At 40.0% G+C, this 24579-nt stretch overlaps 1 protein-coding gene across 2 annotated transcripts in view; it reads left to right on the forward strand.

The window, feature by feature from the left end:
* The first annotated feature begins 22838 nt into the window (after window positions 1–22838).
* Window positions 22839–24579, forward strand: part of NLGN1 (neuroligin 1) — a 552397-nt gene continuing 550656 nt past the window's right edge. For both annotated transcript variants that reach the window (XM_026666512.2, XM_026666533.2), the window contains exon 1: window positions 22839–23510. The gene's annotated coding sequence lies outside the window, so the exon portion shown is untranslated. The remainder of the gene's footprint in view (window positions 23511–24579) is intronic.

A 24579-nucleotide genomic window follows, 5' to 3' on the forward strand; every position in this document is an offset into this window, starting at 1 on the left:
AAGAGTAGATATACATTACATTATAATAAAGTACTAAATATTGTTGGTGAGTTTATGTTTCATTATTATCCTCAATGTTCTAACTTGACTTATAAATGGAAACTCACAATTTGGACTCTGAGAATTTATTTTATTTATCATTGTTGATACTTTTCAGGCAAGTCTTTTCAGAGATCTTTCAAAAGGTAATAAATTACAGAGGATTCAATATTGCTTATATGTCTGGAATACTGTAGTTTCACACACTTTCAAAGACATTTGCAGTGTTCTAAATCAGAATGATCTTCTGGTTTAGATCTTCTAGATCAGGGGTGTCAAACTCGTCGCATCACATTGTCGTCATGTAACGTATTGTGACTTTTCTCCCTTTGCTAAAACGAGTGTGGGCATGGCCAGCGTGTGACACATCTGGCCTGTGGGTCACAAGTTTGATACCCCTGTTCTATATCTTCTGGATCTTCTAGAGCCCTGGTGATGCAGTGGTTAGAATGGGCAAACTCTACTCACAAACTTGGCACGGTATACAAGTCTAAGTGCTATTGCTATTGCTATCTTCTTACATATGTACTTGTGATCTATTGTTGCTATTTCAAGCTTCCTGTTTTCATTACAGCCCTTTCTGACTTTATATTCTTCAGTATGTTGGGATTACAATTCCAGATTTCCCTATGCGTTCTTTGTTGATATTGAAGATTGAAGATTAGGAAAAGTTGCTGTATTTGTTCCCCAAGCCTTCACTCTGCCGGTTCTATTTTACTCCCTGGATGCTCTCATATTTTATTGAAGAGAAGAGCTTGGATTTTAGATCGACATTCTCCAGAATGTGTTGGACAAGACTGTTTTTTCTTTTTTTTGCCTGCAGACAGCATTGTTAATAATAGTGGAGAAAATTAAAGTTGTGGATCACCAAATCTGGAAGGTGCATGTGTCAACTTTCCATTGTACAATCACCTTTCATACTTACATGATATAGTAATTTAGGCTATGAAGCTAAATCTATATAGTAATTTAGATAGCAGATTAATTAAGTTAATCTATGTATAGTGAGGAAGTAGTGCCCATAGCAGAGGTGGGAAAAACTCTTAAATATCTTAGTGTTTTACCTCTATCTTTAATAGCCTTAATTCTTGCCTATAATTCCTGATTAAATGAAACAAGTATCTTTGTAGTTCATATTCAAATGTATTATTCCATCATTATGTTTCTCAACGCATTACCTTTGGCAAGTTGATTAAGTTTTCTCAATCTTTGGCATTCAGCTGAAGATAGAGATTTTGTAGACAACATCAATAGGTTCCCATAACATGTTAGACTAGGCAGAGTTGAGAATATAATAATTCACAATGCTGTGAGAGACCAGCCCTTGTCCTAACATGCAGCATGAATGAGGCCACTGTAATCAGTCATAATTTGTCATAGTGTGCTAGGTAAGTGTGAGTTGAGTTTTGCCAACCTGGATTTAACATGCTATATGAATCCAATCTTAGGATACTAGTTGTAAGTGGATATAGCCTTCATGATTTTTATCCAATCTCTTTAACAACCACAACCACACAGTGTGAGAACTCTTTAGGTATTGTGTTTTCTCCATCCCTTTCTATGGGTACTGTGGATTGCTTCAGAAGTACCTTTGTGTATGCAAAATGTGTGGTTTGTCTCCTATAACATACTATTCCATAAATACATATTGTGCTTTTCTGCAAATGTTAAGGCTCAGCTTTACTCATTAAATTCAGAAGCCTTGATACAGCTTGCAAATGGTCAAACACATTTTATTTCTTTCCCAAAGGATCCAATTTATAATCCAGAGCCAGCTTTACCATAAGAAAAAGTGACTCCTCACCTGCCTCAGACAGTATATTCTTTAAGTACTATAAAAGACACCCAATGGTCAAATCCAACCCTTTAGACTTTCTCTCTGAAGCTTTGAAAATGTATTGGACAATCTCTATTTTTCTCTATAGATTTATCAGATAAAGATTTATTTAAGTACTTACTTTTATTTAAGTACTGAGGGACTGTTCTGGTCTGTGTGAGTTGTAACATATGTGGCATCATTACAAACCATTTGCAAGTCATAGAAGTTTTGTACTCATACCTCCAATTTGAAATGTTAAATCAAAATGACACATTTTTAAGAGAGAGAAAAACTGCTTATCCTTCAGAGAAACATTGGCTGTCGTACATAAAGTTTTGTGAAATAAGTATATCATCAATAAAAGCTCTTTAAAGTAAGAAGAGTAGGTTGTGGAGTTGCAGGGATTGTAGGGATACACAAACTCTTGATAGTTTCCATTTCTTTTCTTTTCTCATTTTTTTCCAATCTTAAATTAGTTTCATCTCTTTCTGGCATCCATTGGCAAATTTGTCTTTCAAGCTTGCACAAAATTAGTATGCATTTTCAGGTACATGACTCCCAATGTACACATTACCTTCCCTAATATGCACATATTTTTGCAAACACTTTTTCCCTAAAGTAATATCCGTTTGCATTTGATTTTCACTGAAGTCCCTATTTTTCTGTATGCTTACTCCAATACATGCATTTTCGTATGCATAACTTTTAACTGGATAACTGCAGGACAAAATGCAGAGAATCAGTGGCAGAATGGTTTGTAGGCAGCTTGGAAAAGGCAAATTGATACATAACCCGAGCAATTTTTTCCTTTTTCCTTTGGTCATTACATACTTTGCCTGAAGGAGTTTCGCTGTATGATTCCCTAAAGGATCCATGGGGTGAAAAGAGTTCTGTCTGTAGCAGTCTTTTAGAGTGAATCCATATTCTTGAAATGTACTGGGATTAAAACTCCAAGCTCTGGGCTCCAACCTCTGAACCACAGTCTTTTGCCATATACCTACCAATCAAGGTATTAGAGCATTCTCTTCTCTCGTGACCAAATAACAATTGCTAAGCTGCAGTTTCTTTTACTGTGATTTGTTAAATGATAAATAAGCCACCAGGGAATTGACATTATGTGGTAAGGCTAAATGAGGAAAATCCATATTTTATCTTAGCACAATGAACAAAAGTTTTCATTCTTTGAAGTCCACAAGATTTACTCATTTGTTCCCAGATAATTCAGTATTTATTTATTTATTTATTTATTTGATTTGCCAATTGTTTACAAGATAATAAGTATAAGTGTATACATAGTTGTGAATACATGAAATGGGTACATATAAGAAAAATAAAAGAAGAATAAGAGAAACAATAGGACAGGGACGGTAGGCACGTTGGTGCGCTTATGCACGCCCCTACAGACCTCTTAGGAAAGGGGTGAGGTCAATAGTAGACAGTCTAAGGTTAAAGTTTTTGGGGTTTGGGAAGAAACTACAGAGTCGGGTAGAGTATTCCAGACATTGACCACTCTATTGCTGAAGTCGTATTTCCTGCAATCAAGTTTGGTGCGGTTAATTTTGAGTTTGTATCTATTGTGTGCTCTTGTGTTGTTATGGTTGAAGCTGAAGTATTCATTGACAGGTAGGACATTGCAATGTATGATTTTATATACCATGCTTAAGTCAGACCGAAGACGGCGTAATTCAAGGTTTTCTAGTTCTAGAATTTCAAGTCTGGTGGCATAAGGTATTCTACAACGAGTAGAGGAGTGGAGAACTCTTCTTGTGAAATATTTCTGGACTTTCTCAATTGTGCTAATATCAGATACGTAATGTGGGTTCCAGACTGATGAACTGTATTCGAGTATTGGTCTAGCAAATGTTTTGTATGCTCTGGTTAGTAGTGTGATATTACCAGAGAAAAAGCTACGTAGGATTAGGTTAACAACTCTTAATGCCTTTTTGGCTATGTAGTTGCAGTGGGCTCTAGCACTTAGATCATTAGAGGTGAGTATTCCAAGGTCCTTTACAGAGCTTGGGACATCAACAAGATCTTGACTATTCAGCTTGTATTTTATTTTCTGATTTTTTTTGCCAATATGTAAGACAGAGCATTTATTTGTTGAGATTTGAAGTTGCCATTTGTTTGACCATTCTGATACATAGTCAAGATCTTTTTGTAGGGTAGCAGTATTGTCTGTGGTATTGAACAGCTTTACATCATCAGCGAAGAGAACGCAATTGCTCTTAATATGATCACAGAGGTCATTTATGTAGAGTATGAAGAGAGTTGGTCCTAGAACACTGCCTTTGGGGACACCACTATTGACAGGTACTGGATTTGATAGGACGCTCCCAATTTTGACCATTTGTTGTCTGTTTGACAGGAATGCTTCTATCCAGTTATTGAGTTGTCCAGAGATACCATAGGATTTTATTTTTAGGAGTAGTTTGTCGTGTACCACTGAATCAAAGGCTTTACAGAAGTCTATGTAGATTGTGTCTATTGCTTTGCCCTGGTCGAGTTGTGTCGTCCAACTGTCAATCAATCAATCAATCAAAGAACCTTGATCTAGAGACAAATTTTTAATGAGAGAAAATTGCCTGCATTTGAAATAGATAGATAGATAGATAGATATAGTCTCTCACAGAACTTTATCAAGTATTAGAAGAATCCTAGATTTTGTGCCACACAGTTTGAAAAACCTTAAGAGCACACTATAGTTCAAAGTCATTGTCAGGCACAACATAGCAAATCACTTCCAGTGGTGGGATTCAATTTTTTTTACTACAGGTTCTGTGGGCGTGGCTTGGTGGGCATGGCAGGAGAAGGATACTGTAAAATCTCCAGTCAGAGGTGGTATTTGCCGGTTCTCTGAACTACTCAAAATTTCCGCTACCAGTTCTCCAGAACTGGTCAGTACCTGCTGAATACCACCTCTGATCCATATGTGTAAAGTTCAACAATTAACTACTTTATTATATTCTGCCTATTATACAGGAATCTCCCTATACTGCCAGCCTTTGCTGAGGAATAGGTACTTTAGGCTCTGTGGAATTTAAAGGGATCTCTTGAGGCTGAGCAAGGATTTGACGCTAATTCCACACTTGAGGACTCCCCACTGCCTGTCTGGGTGCTTCCCAAGTGTAATCAAAGGATTGGAAATGGTCTCCAGATGCTTCATAATCCTACACCATCAGTTATAATGAGATGTATTAGGAGTCATAATTTAAAATGTCACCTGATTCTGTCATAATTTAAAATGTCACCTGCTAAGGACTCAGGTTCATCTGTATGTATATTTCAAGCATACTGTAGGTATACAGCTATGAAATCTATTCAATTATAGGCAAATATGTAAATATATCAGTGTCATACTCAGACATACTCCAACCACATTGGCATTTAGAAAGGCATTAAAACATGGCTCTTCTCCAAGGTTTTGAAGCCAGGGTGATAGGAGATCCTGTCTTGTGAGGTAAAATGTAATTGAAGGTCCTCAATCATCTCTTACTTGTTTTAATGGTAACTGAACTTTTGAATTTTTTCAGTTGATATATACTGCCCAGAGTCACATTAATACCGGGTGGCTAAATAAATTTCCCAAGTAAATATATAAAGTTTAAAAAGATGGGCTTCCAAAAAGGCCATACTTTTAAAGAATTTAATGTGCCTCAGCTGATGTGCCCTGTCTGATGGAGGCATATGGACTCCATTTACATGTATCGAAATATGCATTATCTAAATGTAAGATAATTGCTGTTAAGTTTTTACATAGGATATGGGGGGAGTTTTAGGCAGAGATTAATTTGATATGTTCTAAAAAAACAGCAGTGTTTTGTTTATTATCTTAATGTGGTTTATAGATGGGCATATATAGTACATGGAATGAGGAAAGACACATTATATGTGAGGATAATGTAAATATTTGATTCAATGGAAATACAAATGTTTTGGTGGAATAGAAATTGCTTCAGGAATGAATAGAATCATTCTATCCAAGGTCACTCAACATTATTACATATCAGTTCCTTCTTCTAAACATTTCTATGGTATTTTTTCAACCCAATTTCCAACATGGGTAATAATATAAATTCAAAAGGATAATCTTTCTTAATTGCAAGGCCTGCAATTAACATATGGTTAGCTTAACAGATGTTGCTCAATTCTCAGAAGCTCCAGAGGCACAGTCAGGGTTAATAGAAGCTGGGAACTATAGTTCAGTACTTATGTCCACATAATTTCAATCCCAATAAAATGCCCAAAGCATAGGAAGAAGTCAACTCCATAACAAGGAATGTTCACTTAAGAAAAAAAAATGATCTTCATTTTTTTCCAAAAAAGGCATTTTTACCTCATCTTAAAATAATAAAGCATCAGGAATATATTCTTAATTTTAATTCCAGTCCCAGTGCTTTACCACTCTGATTTGCCTCCATCTACAACTTGCCCTTCTGGCTTACAAACATGCTGTCAGGTTTCCAAGTGATGAAATCCATTTAAAAAGAAAAAAGCAAAGTCCATCTTCCAAGATAATTTCTTTTATTTAGGAAAGTATCAAATTAGCAAAGTCCGTGGTAATTCTGGATCTGACACAACCCGGAATTACCCCACATTATTAGAAGTTAAAAACAACCCCCCAAAATCACATTCTGCAATAGAAGTAATGAAATATTTCTTGATGTCATAAAACTCCACCTCAAGGGGCCTCAGCCTGGTCAGCTCTTGTTCCCATGGGAAGAAGAATCACCTAGCCTAAACAACTCTCTCTATCTCCACTCCTCCCTCCTTAGGAATGTGGCAAGGCCAAAACCCTTCCCCCATAACCACCAAAGAGAAAGTAAGAAAAAAATATATATACTAAGCCTAACTAAAATGGCTACACATATGTCAATTTCAGGCTTGACAGGCTGCCCTCCCTCATTTGAAAAGAAACCCCTGCCTAAACAACTCTATCTCTACTTCTCCCTCCTAAGGAATGTGGCAAGCCCGAAACCCTTCCCCATAACCGCCAAAGAGAAAGTAAGAAAAAGAATATATACTAAGCCTAACTAAAATGGCTACACATATGTCAACTTCAGGCCTGACACATGCATCGCATATGTGTAGAAGTCCCATTTATTGATGGAGTAAAGCAGCAAAACTGCTGCACTCAAGCACTTAGAAGTCAGAGAATGACTTCAGTTTGTTGAAGCCTTTCAAAAGGGCACTTTCATGAAAGATTTATTGAGGTGAAATAGCCCTTTGAAGAACCAATAGCTCCATAAAGCAGCAAAGTGTTTTGAAGGAGGTCTTATGAAAAGAATACTTAAACCTGGAGGCTATCCAAAAAACTAATCCTCTTTTTAGAGATGGGGGCCATGGAAATACCAGCCAAAGGTCAGGTGAGGTCCTCGGAACTACAAATATGTCCACATGGAAGCAAGCTTCATTGCTAATCCTCTTGGCCAGATTTCCCTAACCAGGGTAATTTTTCAGGTATGTGGAATTGAACTCCTACATTTTTCATTGATTCTACCTATGGAATTCTGGGAGTTGAAGTCTACACACCTTGACATTGTAAAATTGAGAAACAATGCTCCAGACTCAGCACTGAATTCTTTTAGCTTATTCTGCAGGCATTTTATTTCTATAGACTATATTTTTATGCGATTGTTGTAAGAGTTGAACTAAGTTGTTTCAGAAGGCATCCAATAGCTTGAACTTTAGAACTTTTTTTTCCATTCCTTCTTAGGCTGATTATTTTGGACATGTTTCCTTCTTATGTTTCCACAAAGTCCTGGAATAACATGAGCATTACAAGTGGAATAACATAAGCATGACAAGTGGATATAGAATAATGCAGGCTGTAGAATATAGTTGAATGAAAGACCAAGCACTGAAGGTGAATATGGGAAGTCCTGAAAGTTGTTCAAAAGAAAAACTTTACTTTCACAATTTGATTCAGCTCCCCAGTTTGGTACTGATAGCTGTGATGAGGGCCAAGGATGCAAATGACTTCAAAGAATTGCATAAATACATGGAACTTAGAACTATAAGTGATTATCAGTATGTCTACGCAAACACATGCAATTTAATCTTTAATGTAGCTATATATTAGTTACTTAAACAATGTAATATCAATTGTTAAGAAGCAACAATAGAAGAGAGTTCGTCCCTCATTTTTATGGATTTCTGAATCCATCTTATAAAATTTTGAGTGACATAGGCTTTTGATACATGCTATGTATGCTATGCTGTTTCTATCCTGGGAGTTGCAAAATGGAGTTTCCCCATCAGTGCAAGAGTTTTGCCTTGGGAAAAAAACAAAGTATACTCTTCCGAAAGCGGAATAGCAATAGCACTTAGACTTATATATCGCTTCACAGTACTTTACAGCCCTCTCTAAGTGATTTACAGAGTCAGCATACCCAACAATCTGGGTCCTCATTTTACTGACCTCGGAAGGATGGAAGTCTGAGTCAACCTTGAGCCTGTAAGGATCGAACTCCAGGCTATGAACAGAGTTTACCCTGCAATACTACATTCTAACCACTGCATCACCAGGGTTCCTTAACCAGCTCCTGAAATAACAATAGCAGTAGCACTTACTTATATACCGCTTAAAAGTATATTACAGCCCTCTCTAAGTGGTTTAGAGAGTCGGCATATTGCCCCCAACAATCTTGGTCCTCATTTTACTGACCTCAAAAGGATGGAAGGCTGAGTCAACTATGACAATAATCTATTCCATGTATTCAGAAAATGTCTATTTCACACGGTTGCCAACCATTAAAAGGGTAAAGGCTGCTTTGCTTTGTTCAACTGTCTTTTTGCCTTGTTAAGGTTTTCTGTTTTTATAATAGCAAGAATAACGGTCTAGCTAGAACATTAGGAGAATACAGAATATTGGTCAGAATAGCCACACTGATGCTTATATAGGTAGTTCTCGACTTAAGATCATAATTGAACCCAAAATTTCCATTGCTAAGCAAGACAATTGTTAAAAGTGAGTGGTGCCCCATTTTATGACCTTGTTGTCACAGTTGTTAAGAGAACCACCACTGCCAACGTTAAGCGAATCCTAAGCAAATCTGAATTCCTCCCATTGACTTTGCTTGTCAGAAGCCAACTGGGAAGGTTCCAAATGGTGATCACGGGACAATGCGACACAAATCAGTTACCAAATGGCTTCATTTTGGTCATGGGGATGTTGCAACAGCTTTAAGTCATTTTTTTTTCCCCAGTGCCATTTGACTTTGAACGTTCATTATATAAATGGTTACAAGTTGAGAACTATTTGTGTACGCTGTCATGGAGGTGTGCAGGACTCTTTCAAAACCACCATTAGGCCTAGTCAGGGGTGGAATTCAACTGGTGTTACTACTGGTCCAGTGACTACGTTAAGTTGTGCCACCCGGACAGCTGAAAAGTGCTGCGTGTGGGTGCGCAGCATTTGAAAAGCCACTTTTTCCTGCTGTGCCGCGCAAAGCAGCTGAGGTTGAAAGAGCAGGAAATAAAGGACAGGTAAGAGCCCAGGTGGGCGGGTGGGCCAAACAGCAGCAAACACAGAACCGTTTTGGTGTCTGCTGCTTTTCAGAGCTACTGGTTCTATAGAGCCGAGCAAAACTGGTAGCATCCCACCCCTGGGCCTAGTTAAATGAACGCGAGCTGCTTACACATGTGTCTTTAATGATACATTCCATTATCAAAGCTGCCTTTCTAAAGATTTCAGTGTGAGGTAATCTATCAAGATGTTCCAGGAAGTAGAATCTCCTTAAACTACTTAATAGCTGGCCCTTGCTAAACCATCATTTGTTTAGCAAATGTTCAAAGTTACAATGGCGCTGAAAAAAAGTGACTTATGACAAATCCTTACACTTATGATTGTCATAGCTTGTCTCTTGTCATGGGATCACTCCCTAGGTCAGGGGTGTCAAACTCAAGGCCCTTGGGCAGGATCTGGCCTGAGGGCTACTTAGATCTGGCCCACAGGGCTGACCTGGAAGCAGTGAAGGACTGGCCCGAGGTGCCGCTGCCAGTAAAAACAGGGCTCAGGAGGGCCGCGCATGGCCCTCCCAAGCTCCATTTTTGCTGGCAGAGGGTTGCAGGAGATCATCACAGCTGAAAACAGAGCTCACCAGGGCCGTGTGTGGCCATCCCAAAGAGGCTGTTGCAGCTGAAAACAGAGCTTGGGGGCCTGTTTTCTCTGGCAGGGTGCTCGGGCCACCACATGTGCCCCCAACACCAGTGACATCGAGTTGGTAATACCCTGGCCATGCCCCCCACCACCTTCCCAAGGTCAAACTCAACCCTGATGCAGCCATCAATGAGATCGAGTTTGACACCTCTGCTCTAGGTGCTTTGCAACCAGTTTGTACTTAACAAAAGTTGCAGCATTCTGTAGTAATGGGATCGCCATTTCTGATCTTTCCAGCCTCATTGTAAGATGAGGACTACCTTATGTACAGCAGAAGTGCCCAACCTGTGGGCTGCAGCCCATTACCGATCCATGGTCTATTTGCAAACGGGCTGTAGCTTATTCACAATTGCATCGCAGATGCTCGGGGCTCCACATGTGTAAGCACTATGGGTGCTCAGGGCCTCCCTTGTGCAAGCGTCATGGTGCTCAGTGCCCCATTCACGTGCCTAGACCTCCCACAAAACCATCCCCCCTTCTCCCCCTCTCCCTCCTGCTCCAGGCCGCCAATCTGGAAATTTTGGGGGACTCTGCTGTACATTGTAGTATATTCAGAATATTATATAGTATAAACCTGCTATATCATTCACAAAGCATTCTTGCTAGTTTGATTAAGAATCAGCCTGCTCCTAAAGGCATAACAAAAGGGAACAATATTTAGTCTGAAAAGTATCTGTTATTGATGCAGCAATCTGGTTATATCAGATGTGAAATAATATAGGTCCATATCAAGTTGGTCATCAACTTGAAAACATTTCACTAGGCTGTTTTAGAAACTTGCCATTCCTTTTATTTTTCTCCCCTTCCCTATGTTTTAATGTAATGAACTCTGTGCATGGATAAAAAGACACCAAAGGAAATTCTGTGGATTTTCAGTTTGTTTGTTTGCCTTTGAATCAGTATTGAAACCTGACAACTGCCTGGAGTAATTGTAGTTTGAGGGTGGGGTCAAATGTGTCATCAGTTTGGAGTCACTAAGCTTCCACAAGAGATCTAAATCCAGTCCACCGTGAATTCTGTTGATTCTAATCTAGCACAAATTTGCTTTGACTGTTAGTAGTCTAAACTCTTGTGTATAGGTAGGAGGAAATAAACTCATAATACTTTCCTATAATATTCTAGCTCCTGGTTTCTTGTACCTGACAGTAATCCCTGAAGTTTTCTAGGTGAGATTTTCAGAAGTGGTTTGGTATTGCCTCCTTCCTAGGGTTGAAACAGAGCGACTGGCCCAAGCTCACCCAGTTGGTTTTGTGCTTGAGAAGATACTTGAACTCACAATATTCCAGTTCCTAACCCAGTGCCTTAACCACCTCACCAGGTTGGCTTTCTTTGCATGGATTGCACAGATACATATTGCCAGTCATGGTGTGTAACAAAAATCTGATAATTAATGTTCAAGAATATTGGAACAAGCTTTATCCTAAATTAGACCATTTGGTTTAACAAGAATGCTGTGTCACATTAGATTTTGGGTTTCCCAGATTTTAGGTAGAGCATTTGGCAGCTCTGCTGGGAGAAAAGTAAAAAAAGAGAGGCTCTCTGTATTAAAATGTGGAATTACTGAGATTCAGTAATTACAATGCAAAGTTCAATTATACACAATACCCTGGCAACAGATGTGATGATGGCTACCAGTTGGTACTGTTTTCAAAAGAGATTAGGCAAATTCATGGGTGAATGGGTGATCAGTGGCTATAAATCTTAATAGCTGTTTATGTCCTCTAAAAATGAAAGGTACAGGTAGTCCTCGACTTGCGACCACAGTTGAGCCCAACATTTATGTTGCTAAGTGAGATGTTTTTTAAGTAAAGCTTGCCTCATTTTTGACCTTTCTTACCACAGTTACTAAGTGAATCACTGCAGTTCTTAGTGACATGGTTGTTAAGTAAATCTGGCTTCCCCATTGTCAGATGTTCGCAAAAGGGGATCACTTGACCCCAGGACCCTGTAACGGTCATAAATATGAACCAATTGTCAAGCATCCAAATGTAGATCATGTGACCATGGAGAAGCTGCAATGGTCATAAGAGGGAAAAATGGTCATAAGTCACTTTTTTCAGTGCCACTGTAACTTTGAATGGTCACTAAATAAACCGTTGTATGTCGAGGACTTACCTATAATGAGTTTTAAGTGCCTGTTGTTAGGGAGCAACTGTGGAAGATGCCAGTCATTTTTATGGCCTCCTTGCTACTGTCAGACGCCAACAGAGACAGAGAAGGAAACTATATGCTTTTTTTTTTTACATTCTAGGAAACTGTAGTACTATTAGACAGTCATATTTCAAAACTTTTATATTTGCTTTCAGTGATGTAAGAAGATGAGACTCAGTTTTCCTCTCACCTCCAAGCTTCATAATATTAATTGATAATGAATATTTGTTTATATCCTTTGTATTCCTGTGGCCCCAGTCAGATAAGCTTTGATCAAAAGTGATTAATGGAAGAATTGACTTCCGGAGGGAGAGAAAAAAAAAGATCCAGACACAGAATAGCACTGAGAGGTCTTGGAGATGAGAGCTTTTTTCTGTGTTACATTTTCAATCAGCTATTCCAGTCACACACAAAGTCAAGAATGAAAGAAAAGCACATGGCCTTAAGGAAGAGCATTTATAATGGGAGAAACAGTAAGTAGAAAAAGGGGGAAAGGAAAAAAAAAGTTATTTTTCTTCCTTCCACTATTTCACTTTTGTTATGAAGTTCTCTTTACTTAAATGGTTGGTTACATTATTTGCTTAAAGGAAGAATCTATCCAGAGGTATTTTTTTAAAAGAAACCTTAATAAGTTTCACCAATGAGGAAAATGGTTTCTTTGTCTAATTAGGATTATTTTATTTATTTATATTTTATATTTCTTAATCACCCATCTCCCTCAGATTATTATGCAACCGTGTTTGTCCTAGCACATATCACTGGAATCTTGAGAACATGTTATGAGTGTCCCCATAAAATGGCATCTGAATAATTATGATTCATCTCAGTTCTCTACTCTGAAGCTTCCTAAGGTGGAAAAAAACATAGAGGGGGAGAGGGGTTTGGGAAGATTTCCTCACAGTGGTGGGATTCAATTTTATTTTACTACCCGTTCTGTGGGTGTGGCTTGGTGGGCGTGGCAGGGGAAGGATACTGTAAAATCTCCAGTCAGAGGTAGTATTTGCTGGTTCTCTGAAATACTCAAAATTTCCTCTACCAGTTCTCCAGAACTGGTCAGAACCTGCTGAATACCACCTCTGTTCCCTCAATATGTCTTCTGTACGATTGAAATGAAATGACCAAAGCCAGGAACCCTCCAGATCAGGTCTGTCAAACTTACAGCCCATGGGGGCAGATGCGTCATGCGCTGGTCATGCCCACCCCCATTTTAGTGAAGGAGAAAAAAGTTGCAATACATCACATGGTGACAATGTGTTATAACGAGTTTGACACGCCTGCTCCAGACCATTGGTGGAATGATTTTTCAATGGAGAGCAGGACTTTAAAAAAAACAATCTTAAGAAAAGTATATATAAAACTAATTCTCAGTTATCAGAGCTGAATGAAAATTGGTGGAAAATAAATGAAAGCTAATTTTCCTTCATTTTTTTTTTTTTTTAGATTGTGTGATTAATGGACAGATTCTTATTGATGTCTCCCTAACAAAATTGGCAATTCACTCTGAAGAGAGGTTAGTCTTCCTGTTGGAACATGCTCCAGATGTGGTGGCCCTTAAATCATTTCAACAACTTCCACTAGTATAAAATGAATTGTAATGTGGACGACCAAGATGCCCAGTAGGACTATCCTTGTGATCCTTTTATATCACTCTAGCTTTTGTACCCATAAAACACTCATTTCCCTAAAAAGAGGTCTTTTGGGTAAGCCAGAGGTAGGATGGCTCAGCAGTTAAAGACATTGAGCTTGTCAGCTGGAAAGATGATAACTTGAGTTCAAGTTCTGAGCACTGCACAATGGGACGAGCTCCCGTTACTTGCTCCAGCTCCTACCCATCTAGCAGTTCAAATGCACACAAATGCAAGTAGATAAATAGGTATCACTTTAGTGAAAAGGTAATAATATTACGTGCACCTTGTTGTACAGTCATGCTGGCCACATGACTACGGAAATGTTTTCTGACAATGCTGACTCCCTCAACTAAGAAATGAAGATGAGCACTGCCCCCTATAGTCAGACATGACTTGACAGGGGAAACCTTTTCCTATATATATTATAATACAATTATTATACAATTAAGTGTATCCATTCACAGGGACAGGAATCGATGTACATACTAAAGAGATAAAAGGATGCTGAAACAGAGCTTTCAATTAGATCCAGTTTGGAATGCCAATTTGGCCTTGCATTGTTGTTCTTTTACTCATACATGTGAAAAATGATCATTAAAAAAAATATGGGAAGAAATAAACTGCAGGAGATGGTCCCATTGGATTGGACTTAAAAGTCCCTTGATGTATAGAAAATCTGAGATAAGAAGCAAATCTCCATTTTTGAGCCATTGTAATCTGTTTATTCTTGAGTGTGTTTTGGGTTGGAGTGAGATATAAGTTAATGACCTTATAAAATTATACATGTGTGCATGAATGTGTTACATATTTTTTTCTCTGTGTGTGTCCCTCCCTCACTCCGTCTCTCTCTCTGTCTTTCTCCCTCTCCCTCTCTTCTTTAATTCTGCAGAATTCTGAGTTCTGCAAGCTCAGCCTACTTTTGGTTCAAATTTCACCCACCAGCAAATTTGTCTTCTTCTGTTTCTGGCTGCATTCCCCAGTTGTCTTCTCCACCCTGGGTTTCAGCTTTTAGCAGCAGTAATTACCCAGTTAACTCACTCAGTCAACTAAATCAAACAAACAAGCAACCCTTGATCAATTACTGAAGTTAGTCCAATTAAACAGATAAGCGATTTTTCAAAAAAAAAGTCATTTTAAATAGAAGTGTTTACAAAGCTGAGAAGTAATGAGCACCATGATAAAAGAAGCTGTGCTTTATTCCCCTCACCAGGGGTGCCTGACTAGCATGTACAAAGCTTCCATAATGCAGCTGTACAGATAAAGAAGCTAAGGAAGGTTATGAAATGTATACTATTCCAATATTATAAATATTAATATTTGATTAATCTGCCAAAGATTATGGAGACAACTTCATGTGATGCCCATCAAATTATACAGCCCTGTTCTCATATAAAACACAGTGACTGTTAGTAACCATGAAATCTATCAGGATTTCCTGAATATTTGGTGCCCTGAGATTTTCATCCTGCTTGACCCTCAGTACACTCCAATTACTTAGAGCTTCATCTTTTATTAAGCAGCTTATTGATGTTGCATAGCTGATTCTTCCTATTAAAAATCATCTCTGCATCCAAGGCAATTTATTACCCAGCCATGTGATATTTACACATCTTTGAATACTAAGAACCCCAAAGGCATTCCAAAATTAAACTTGATGGAGTATCGGAGTTTTAGAGTTTGCTCCACACCTAAGAAGAAAAAGTACATTAAGATAGACTGTCAGCGTCCCAAGTAACAACCTCCAAGAACAAAGACTCCTAGGCTAGCATTTCCTCAAAGTTCCGTTTTATTAGAGATGTCATATTGGCACACCTGGGAAAACCCGAATCTGAGTGCTCTGGGTTTTCCCCCACCCAAAAGAAAGTCAAGAATTCACCCCCTACACCCACAAGTCCATTACATGGTCCAATCATATCTTCATACCAACTGGAGACTACCTCCAGTCATTCCCCTCCAGGTACAGGGCAATCGTCCTTGACTCCCGGAGAAAGGAATGTTGTTGTGGCTAATCTTCCAACGCTCCTTGCAATCCCCCCTCCCACTTTCCCAAGCACTAAATGTGGCAGCCTTGAAGCTCCAAAGGAAAAAATTTCTTCCAAGACTGATATAGACACTTTGAAATGCCCATGTAATGAAGCAAGTTGCACATAGTGTTATCAGGTCCAAGAAGCAGTGGACAGGAAATAATCAAAGAAAGAACCAAACTAGAAATAAGGAGAAATTTCCTGATGGTTAGAACAATTAATCAGTGAAATTACTTGCCTTTAGAAGTTGTGGGTGCTCCATCACTGGAGTTTTTAAAGAAGAGATTGGATAATCATTTTTCTGAAATGGTATAGGGTCGCCTGCTTGAATAGGGTGTTGGATTATAAGGTATTTTCCAACTTTGTTATTCTAAAGATGTAAAGTAAGTAAACAAAATAATCAAGCAGTTAGATAGCCTTCTCTAAGAGGTGACAAGCTTGAGAAAAGCTACACTGCCCATTCTCATATTCAGCCTCTGAGAGCTACAGTGGCATTTGCAGCGATAGCATGAGAAGGAGCTATGGTGAAATGTTTGTGCTCATTTTCCCTGTTGGGGAATATTTATTCCTTTAAAATAAGGCAGTAGTGGTAGAAGTGGAAAAAAGAAATATGTCTCAAGTTACCCATCCCTGCCTAAAGAAACAGAATAAAGCTGGATTATTTCAGTTGAGTAAGGAATGAGTAAGGAGCACAAAAGAGATGGCTAGAGAATAAAACAATTCTAGGTTCCTTCTTCACAGAGAACAGTCTTACATATCAAGGAGTAAATAACCTGCAGTCTTTGAGGGACTGTCGCCCTCTAAAACCTGCTTTTAGACCCAAGAATCTTCCCATAGTAGATTGAGTTTATCTGTCTGGTCTGGTCTGGTCTGGTCTGGTTTCATCTCAAACTCCTCTCAAACTCAACTCTTCTCTTATCTCTTATCATATCTTATGTCTTATCCTATCCTATCCTATCTTTTTATTATTTATTTTATTTTATTTGTACAGCTTTCAAGTACCATTTTACTCAACCTTCCAAAGCAAGCAGTTGTTTAAAGGGCTTTAAAACACTTGCAAACTCAAAAATAAATTTGAATATTTGCCCGTAGCCAGTTATGTCATTATGTTATAAACCTTTGTCCCCTGGAGGTCAATTAGACCAAGAAAATAGCTTACTCAACTATCTCTAAAAATGTCCTCTACTTGAAGGACTATCCTATCTCAACCTGGTCTAAAAAGAATGAACTGCAGGTGGGAAAACTCAACCCTTCACTATTCCTATTGGCTCTTAGTACTGGGACAACACTGGGACAACAGACTAAACAGGACTTAGATCAGTTTACTACATTCTGTTTAGGTGCAATAGGGAAGAGCAATTCCCACTCCCCACCCCTGAGCTCAAGCTGCCTAGATGTATTTACAACTCCCTAAATTTCCCAGTCAGAATAACATTATGCATAGTACTACAAGAGAATATGGATCCTGAACTGTGAATAATGAAACTGAGTTTTCAAGTTATGTATACAGGTAGTCTCCAAGTTATGACCATGATTGAGCTTTTTCCATGATGATTGTAACTTGTAATGATTGTAAGTATTCCCCAGGTAGGTCTATCAAAACTTCAAATAGTTGCTAAGTGACCGGTCATAAATTGAGGACTACTTGTATACAGAAAAACCTACCTCTAAATCTCCAAGGTACTCTTGCACTTCTTAAACCCTGTGGTTCCCGATATGAGATAAAAGGATAAACAACTTAACTTGGGGAGGAAGACGAAAGTTGCAATAGGCAAAATGAGGAAGGAAAGTGGATTGGACATCCATGGTGTTCTGTGTCTACGGAGATTCTCAATTATCCAGGTCATGGTTGTCCCAAAAGAGCTTTTCCCAAAGGCAACTGGACTTTCTTTGTTTTCCCAGAAGATGTTTTCCTTCTCATCCAAGAAGCTTTTTCAGTTCATGCTGGCAACTGAAGAAGCTTCTTGGATCAGAAGCAAAACATCTTCAAGCAAAACCTTTGTCCTTTGATTTCTTGGTTGTTTATGGAAGCATGTGAGATTTTCCTTGGGATTTTGAAAAATCGATTGTTATGATTAATTTCTGGATTATACTACTTTTTTCAACTGTTCCTTTCCTTTGAAGATGCAGTAAACCGGTTGTCAATTTTCATAGCTATGATTTAAGGGTTTTTTGCATCCCCACAAAAGAGAGGAGTTTGGAGTGCCTGACATTAGCCAATAGAAAATGTGTGTGTGTGTGTGTGTGTGTGTGTGTGTGTGTGTGTGAATGGTTTCTTATGAATGATCTCTTTCACCATCAGTGCAGGTTCCTACTGCATCACATTTTATTGAAGCTGCAGATGCAATTTAAATTTAAAATAAATATCCGGCATGTTGATTTTGATATTTCAGGTGGACTAGGCAAACTTTGTACAAAATTATCCTGTCACCACTACAAACATTAGTCTACGCTTGTCTGCCACCAAACCTCAGGAGCAGAAATTTTTTTTTTTATCAAATATCCTGACAGGTTTAGACCTTGCCTGGAGTTCTCTACACACTGGACTTGTGGATGCATTTGGGATGCCCTGCCAAATACATGAGTACTTTGAAGCTGACACTGTTTAGTCACATGAGAGGGGGATGTAACTTAACATTGTGTAAGCAGAAAAAGGAGACTCCTGTTGAATGAGTATGATATATGAGCAGTTTCCCAGGAAAAAAGATATTGAATATTTACTTTCTAGCATGCCACTAGTTCTATGAGGAAGATAGCCTTTGGAAATGGACAAAGAAATTCATAGAGATGTCAAACAGTGGCTAAATCTATCAGGTTGCTGGAAATAACATTCATGAGTAGAGACAGTATATTTTTGGATGTCAGATATTTGAAGCAAAACAGGGAAGGGTTTTAGCTTTGTAGGAAGAATTTCTAAAGAATCTAGTTTGGTGTTAAAAGTGAAGGATGACAATGATCCACCAGGGCTCCTTTATTAACCTGAAAGTTTTTGAGGGATCCTTGGTTCTCTCTGAACTTGGTGGTTTTCTTGCAGACATTTCATTACCCAACTCAGTAACTTCATCAGTGCTAGAAGAGAGTAGGGTTCCTCTTATTTTTGTATACTTGTGGCTTGCCTTATCAGTGTTGACAGGAATGTTCTTGGTGTTTTAATCCTTAATTAGGCTGCTGTTTATTGTTAGCTTATTTGTCTGTATTGGTATTTCCTTAATTGGGGTGTTGCTTACATCTTAACTGTTGGTCAAATGTTAATCTTGGAGTTAATCTCTGCTCATAGATGTTGATTTCTGATGTTGATGAGTTTTTGATCTTCTTGTTTCCTTTTGGACTTTCTGTTTGTCTCTTTTGAGTGGCATGTAGATGTTTTTTTTTTAATCTCTATGTGCCTGAAAAGTTTTTCTTTCTTTCTTTTCTTTGTTAGATTATTTCAAATCAACTTTTAAATTAGGTTTTATTATGCTTAGAAGAGACTCTTTGCCATCCATGGAACTTAAGGTAGGCATGCGGAATTGAAATCTTTATGAGTTTTCAATGTGTCTACTCTAAGTAGAACTTCAACCCAGAATATACTGTATATAGAATTTAAAGAAAACACAACATACATAAATTGGTAATTGGTGAGATGGGCAGCTGTATAAACCGACCAACAAATTAATTGCACACATTGATTAAAATATGCTTCTGCTGTTATCTCTAGCCAGCATCTTAAAAAGCCCCACTGGAAATATAAATCTAGCCAATGTAAAAGCTGCCAGTTAGCCAGGCTTTCACTGTTTTCTCCAGCGGCTTACCATGTCTCCAGCTCTGTCATCAATGAGTTTCATCAGAGAGGCAGTTGGAAAAAGTTTGGCACTTCATGGATTTTTTTCCTTTATTTCTGTTTCATCACCATCAATATTTTCTAGAGTTGCCATATTCCATATCCAGCTTCAATATTTAGAAGTCTCCAGTCACAAATCCTATCTCTTTCAATACTTCAATTTTGTTGTCATATACACAGTATATGAAGTATATATAATGTATTTTATAATTCTATCTATCTATCTATCTATCTATCTATCTATCTATCTATCTATCTATCTATCTATCTATCTATCTATCTATTTTCTAAGAACAATTATCTTTGTGGATTCTCTTGAATCATACAATTCCTGACTGATTTTATCATTTCATAGTGACCTAGGAGTTGAGAGAACCAAGGTAAGACACTGTTGTAGGTGATGAGCATCAGGATAGATATAAAACTACGCTTGGATAAACCATCTAGTAAAGATCCAAATGCCTGGAGCCCATAATTTCTGTAAAGAAGATTGTACTGAGCACAAAATTCCTTTTAGGAAAGAGAATATGTTGCAAGTAGAGACTTCTGCAGCCTCAGAGGCATTTGTCAAAATGAAGGAAGCTCTTCCCTTCTCAATCGCAACCTACTTACAGAAGGAGTGGTGCTTGCATCATGACACACAATGCTGCTTCCACCTTTTGCTCTTTTTTGACCTCTGATGGATGCTTCTGGTTGCAACGTTTGCTTATGAGGCTCGTTGTGCATTTTTATGTATTCAGCAGTCTGAACCGATACATTTTTCCCCTTGCTGGGCCATAGCACTGTAAAACGTGCCGGAAGAAAAGGGATCCATGCTGAAAGGCATGTTCATTTTAGAAACACATTTTTTTAAAAAGCACAAGAAAAAAAAAAATCCTGCTCTATCTATAAACTCAATCTAGAGAAGCTTCTGATTTCAATTAGGTCTGATTAGAGATTCAGACTTTGATTTAGTGATGATAAAGCAATAATGTATTGTATTTTTTTTACATATTGACCAACAGATTTTGAGAGCATCCTTAGCTGGCTATTCCACCTGGGTGGACAGGTAAATATTTTAGGGGGGGGGGGCTAATTGACTTAAAATAGGCAGTGTATTTCCTGTGGTGTCCTTGGTGTTCTCTAAGCTTGGATGTTCATTTGCAGATGTAGGTAACATCATCAGTGCTGACAACAACATGGTGTTAACAAACATCAGTGATGATATTACCTAGTTGGGCAATGAAAGAGAACGACTAGTGAAAGAGAACAACCAGTTGGCCTGCAAGAGAACAACCAAGCTCAGAAAGCTCCAAGGATTCAACAGTTCAAACCCATCTACATATATATTTTCCTCTGTTGAAATGTACTTTCTGACTCTACCTCCACATATGGATATTATGTAGGTATTAAAATTAACTTAGTCATGATCAAGGTTAATCTGGTCACCTTAGTGATGTGATGGCGAGCCTATGGCACGTGTGCCGGTAGTGGCATGCACAGCCATCTCTCCAGCCGTTGCCTGTTGCTCTTCCAGTTTCTGACACATGCATGTGCGCTGGTGTGTTGACTCAAGGTGGGATACAAAACAGAGTCACAGAAAACAGGTGAAGCCCCTTTTATTCCTTCCAAACTCCGAATACGCTTGACGGAAGACAAAAAACTCCCACACAAACAGTTACAAGAAGAACAACACAAAGCAACACAAACCAGACAAGATAACGGCTGGAGGACGTCCACAGATAACACACTGGAAAGGACGCCAAACTCAGAGAGAAACCATAAAATAGAGATATTTCCACGCTTTGTTTCCAGCACTGGCCCATACGCATGTCTGTCCTTTTAACCAGTTCTCACAGCTGCAGCCCATGAAGAGGATCAAGGGCCTTTCCTCCCCCATAGACTACGCCATTCCCATCTCTCCATTATCCTCTCCTCCCTGCGTGCCCTAGGATGGATAGGGGATGGGCCTGGGTCCTCCTCTGACTGCTCAGCCGGCCTCTGCCCTTCCCCAGCCTCCTCCAGAACCTCCTCCTCTCCCTTAGAGTCAGTCTCCACCAGCGGCATGACAGCTGGTCAGCTGGTCTTCATGCATGCATGCATGCCAGAAACCGGAAGCTCAGCGTGCAGGGGAACTGCTCTTCCGGTTTCCGGTGCTCCCGCATGTGTGCGTTGGGGAGCTGCTCTTCCGGTTTCCGGTGCTCCCGCATGTGTGCATTGGGGAGCTGCTCTTCTGGTTTCTGACACTCCATCGCACACATGTGCACAATCCCATTTTGGCACTCCGTGGCAAAAAGGTTCACCGACACTGCCTTAGTGTGTATCTCTCCCTGAAAAGAGAGAGGAAGAATATGGAATGTTCAGAAGGGTTGGGATAGGACCATTCAAATAATAGTTTGGGAAGAAGCCATGGCCAGTATCATAAAATAGGGGTGACAGGGTACAGGTTACCCTTCACTTAAAACCACAGTTGGGGCCCGAGTTTCCATTGCTAAACAAGGCAATTGTTAAGTGAGTCACTCGTGATTTTATGACCTTTTTTTTTTTTTTGCCCTGTTTGTTAAGTGAATCGCAAAGTGAACCCTAATCCCGGTTCCCCCATTAATTTGCTTAGATTGGAAGCTGGCAAGGAAGGTTGCCTATGGTGTTCACACGATGCCAGGATGCTGCAGTCATCATAAATATATGACAGTTGTCAAATACTTGGATTTTGGATCATGTGACCATGGGGATACTGCAATAGTTGTAAGTGTGAGAATCAGCTGTAAGTCTCTTTTCTCAGCACCCTTGAACAGACGCTAAATGCAAGTTGCAAGATGAAGATTACCTACATTTAGATGCTGATTTAGTATAAGTCCTTGCCTTCATCTGTGAAATGGGATTTTTTTTGACCTACGAGCAGTAGGAGATGGAAGGGAACAGTTGTAGCTCAGGGTTGAACCTCGGGATCCTTGGTGCTTGCCGAGTAGCAAAGAGGGACGTCTAAAATTCTCATTCCTTTATGTCGGATGGCCCCAGAATTTATTCTTTGCATCTAGATATAGAGCTAATTAAGAAGGCAGAATAGGCTCCTTACAGTAAATGCTCTAAACAGAGGAGTTGTCTTGAAAGGCAAAGAAAGCCAGGGAGGGAGACAAGAGGAATAAAAGCTCCTGTTATTCCCCTCTTGGCCACTAGGGGTACCTTTGTACCATTTTTCACCCAGCAGCAATTTGGGAGTTGAGAACCGTAATAGAGGAAAAGCAACGTTTTCTCGGTATTCTTTCTCTCTCTCCCTTTTCCTTTTGGCGAGCACTATGCATCCAGGCGAGAGAGAGAAGGAGAAAGGGAGAGAGAGCGAGATTAAACTACCCATACAGAGAGAAAATTCTTCTGACGCGGTGTGTGGTGCGAAATCACCTCACTGGACCTCAAGCAAAGGGACTTCCATTTAGAGGGCAATTTCAGATCGAGGCAAAAATCTATCGGATTTAGACGGATTATCTGGGTGGCATCCGAAAAAAAAAGAAAGAAAGAAAGAAAGAAAGAAAAAAGAAGAAGAAGTAGCGTTTCGATCATTTCCTAGGTCTTGCCTTGATGGTGGATTTAAATGGAGGTGGCGGCGGCGGCGGCTTGGTTCAGAAGCTCGACGCCGATGAATTCCGGATGGGATAGTGGGGTTTTGTCCCCTTTTCATTTCGCAGTCTTGGGAAGAGGACGGAGGGGGAGAAATTCTATGAACCGCTGCGATTTGGAAGCGTCCAGGGGGATAATTTAAGAACCGCCTCGCGGCTACAGCTTCGGGGAAAGGTGGATAAACGCTTGGGATCCGAATGAATCACGCTTTTTTTTAAGCGGTGGACTTTGCGTGAAAAAGAAAGAAGAAGAAAAAGGCAGCCTTTGTGAATTGGTAAATACTTTCCTTCCTTTTCTCTTCCCCCTTTTTCCTCCCTCGGTTCTCAATTAACCAAAAGGCTTCCCAACACCCCTCTCTTGTTTTTTTTTTTTTGGTTTTGTTGGGTTGCTGGTTTGATTTGTTTGTTTGTTTGTTTGTTTGTTTTCCTTTCTTTATCAAGTGAAAAATGCTCCGCTTAGAGAGGTGGGTGCAAACCCCTTCTAATCAGATCAGATCTGGGGAATCAGACCTAAATTGGGGAAGATCTTAGCTAATCAGATCTTAGCTGGGGAAGGCACCTTTATGGCTTCTTTTCTAAAGAATAAGGGGATTTTTTATTTTTGGCCAGGAGGCCAAAGCGGGGTGGGGGGGAAGAGAGAAGAGAAGATGCTTCAGGAGGGCAGCGGGGGTGGGTGGGTAGAAACTCGACTGGCGCTTGCCTTCTTTCTCGGCCAGGGGTTGGCGGGGCGAACGCATACCGAGGGGGCCGCCGAAGTAGCGGCAGCCGACGGTGAGTGTCTCCCCGCCCGCGATCGGCGGATCCTTTGCTGGGACGCGGAGCCTCGGCTGAGGCCGGGGGTGGAGTGAGGGGGTGAGGAGTGGGAGAAGAGCTCCCGTCTCCCCCCAACTTTGCGGGGTCGTAAGTCAGCCGCGCTACTTACGTGCCAGAGCGCAGCGGATCGGGGCGCGCGTGAAAAAAAAAAAGCTTTGCGCGTGTGAAATAGACCCCTGGATCGAGGGATGCGAGAGTTTACTCCAGCCTCATTTGGGGGCGGGGGGAGGCTGCCGCCTCCCGACACCCTGTCGATTCGCGGTTGGGAAAAAAAAACCTTTGCAAGCGCCCGATCCCTTGCAGGGGCAACCGGGGATGGGGTTGCTTCGTTCGGAGAACCGAGCCTAAACCTCCCCCCCCTCCTCCTCCCTGTTCCTGACCGTGGTTTCTTCTCCTTGGGTTGCGGCTGCAGCGAAACTTTGCGGCCAATAAGTCTGGGCGGCAGCAGCAGCGGCAGCAGCTGGCTTGCCAGTGCTGGGTCCAAGGCCCGTCCGCCCTCTCGCCCTTCCATCGGACGAGGTCCGAGACGCG

The sequence above is a fragment of the Notechis scutatus genome, chromosome 4, assembly GCF_049901735.1.
Source record: "Notechis scutatus isolate UNSWTSFEM ecotype Mainland chromosome 4, rNotScu1.2, whole genome shotgun sequence".
Taxonomy (NCBI): Eukaryota; Metazoa; Chordata; class Lepidosauria; order Squamata; family Elapidae; genus Notechis; species Notechis scutatus.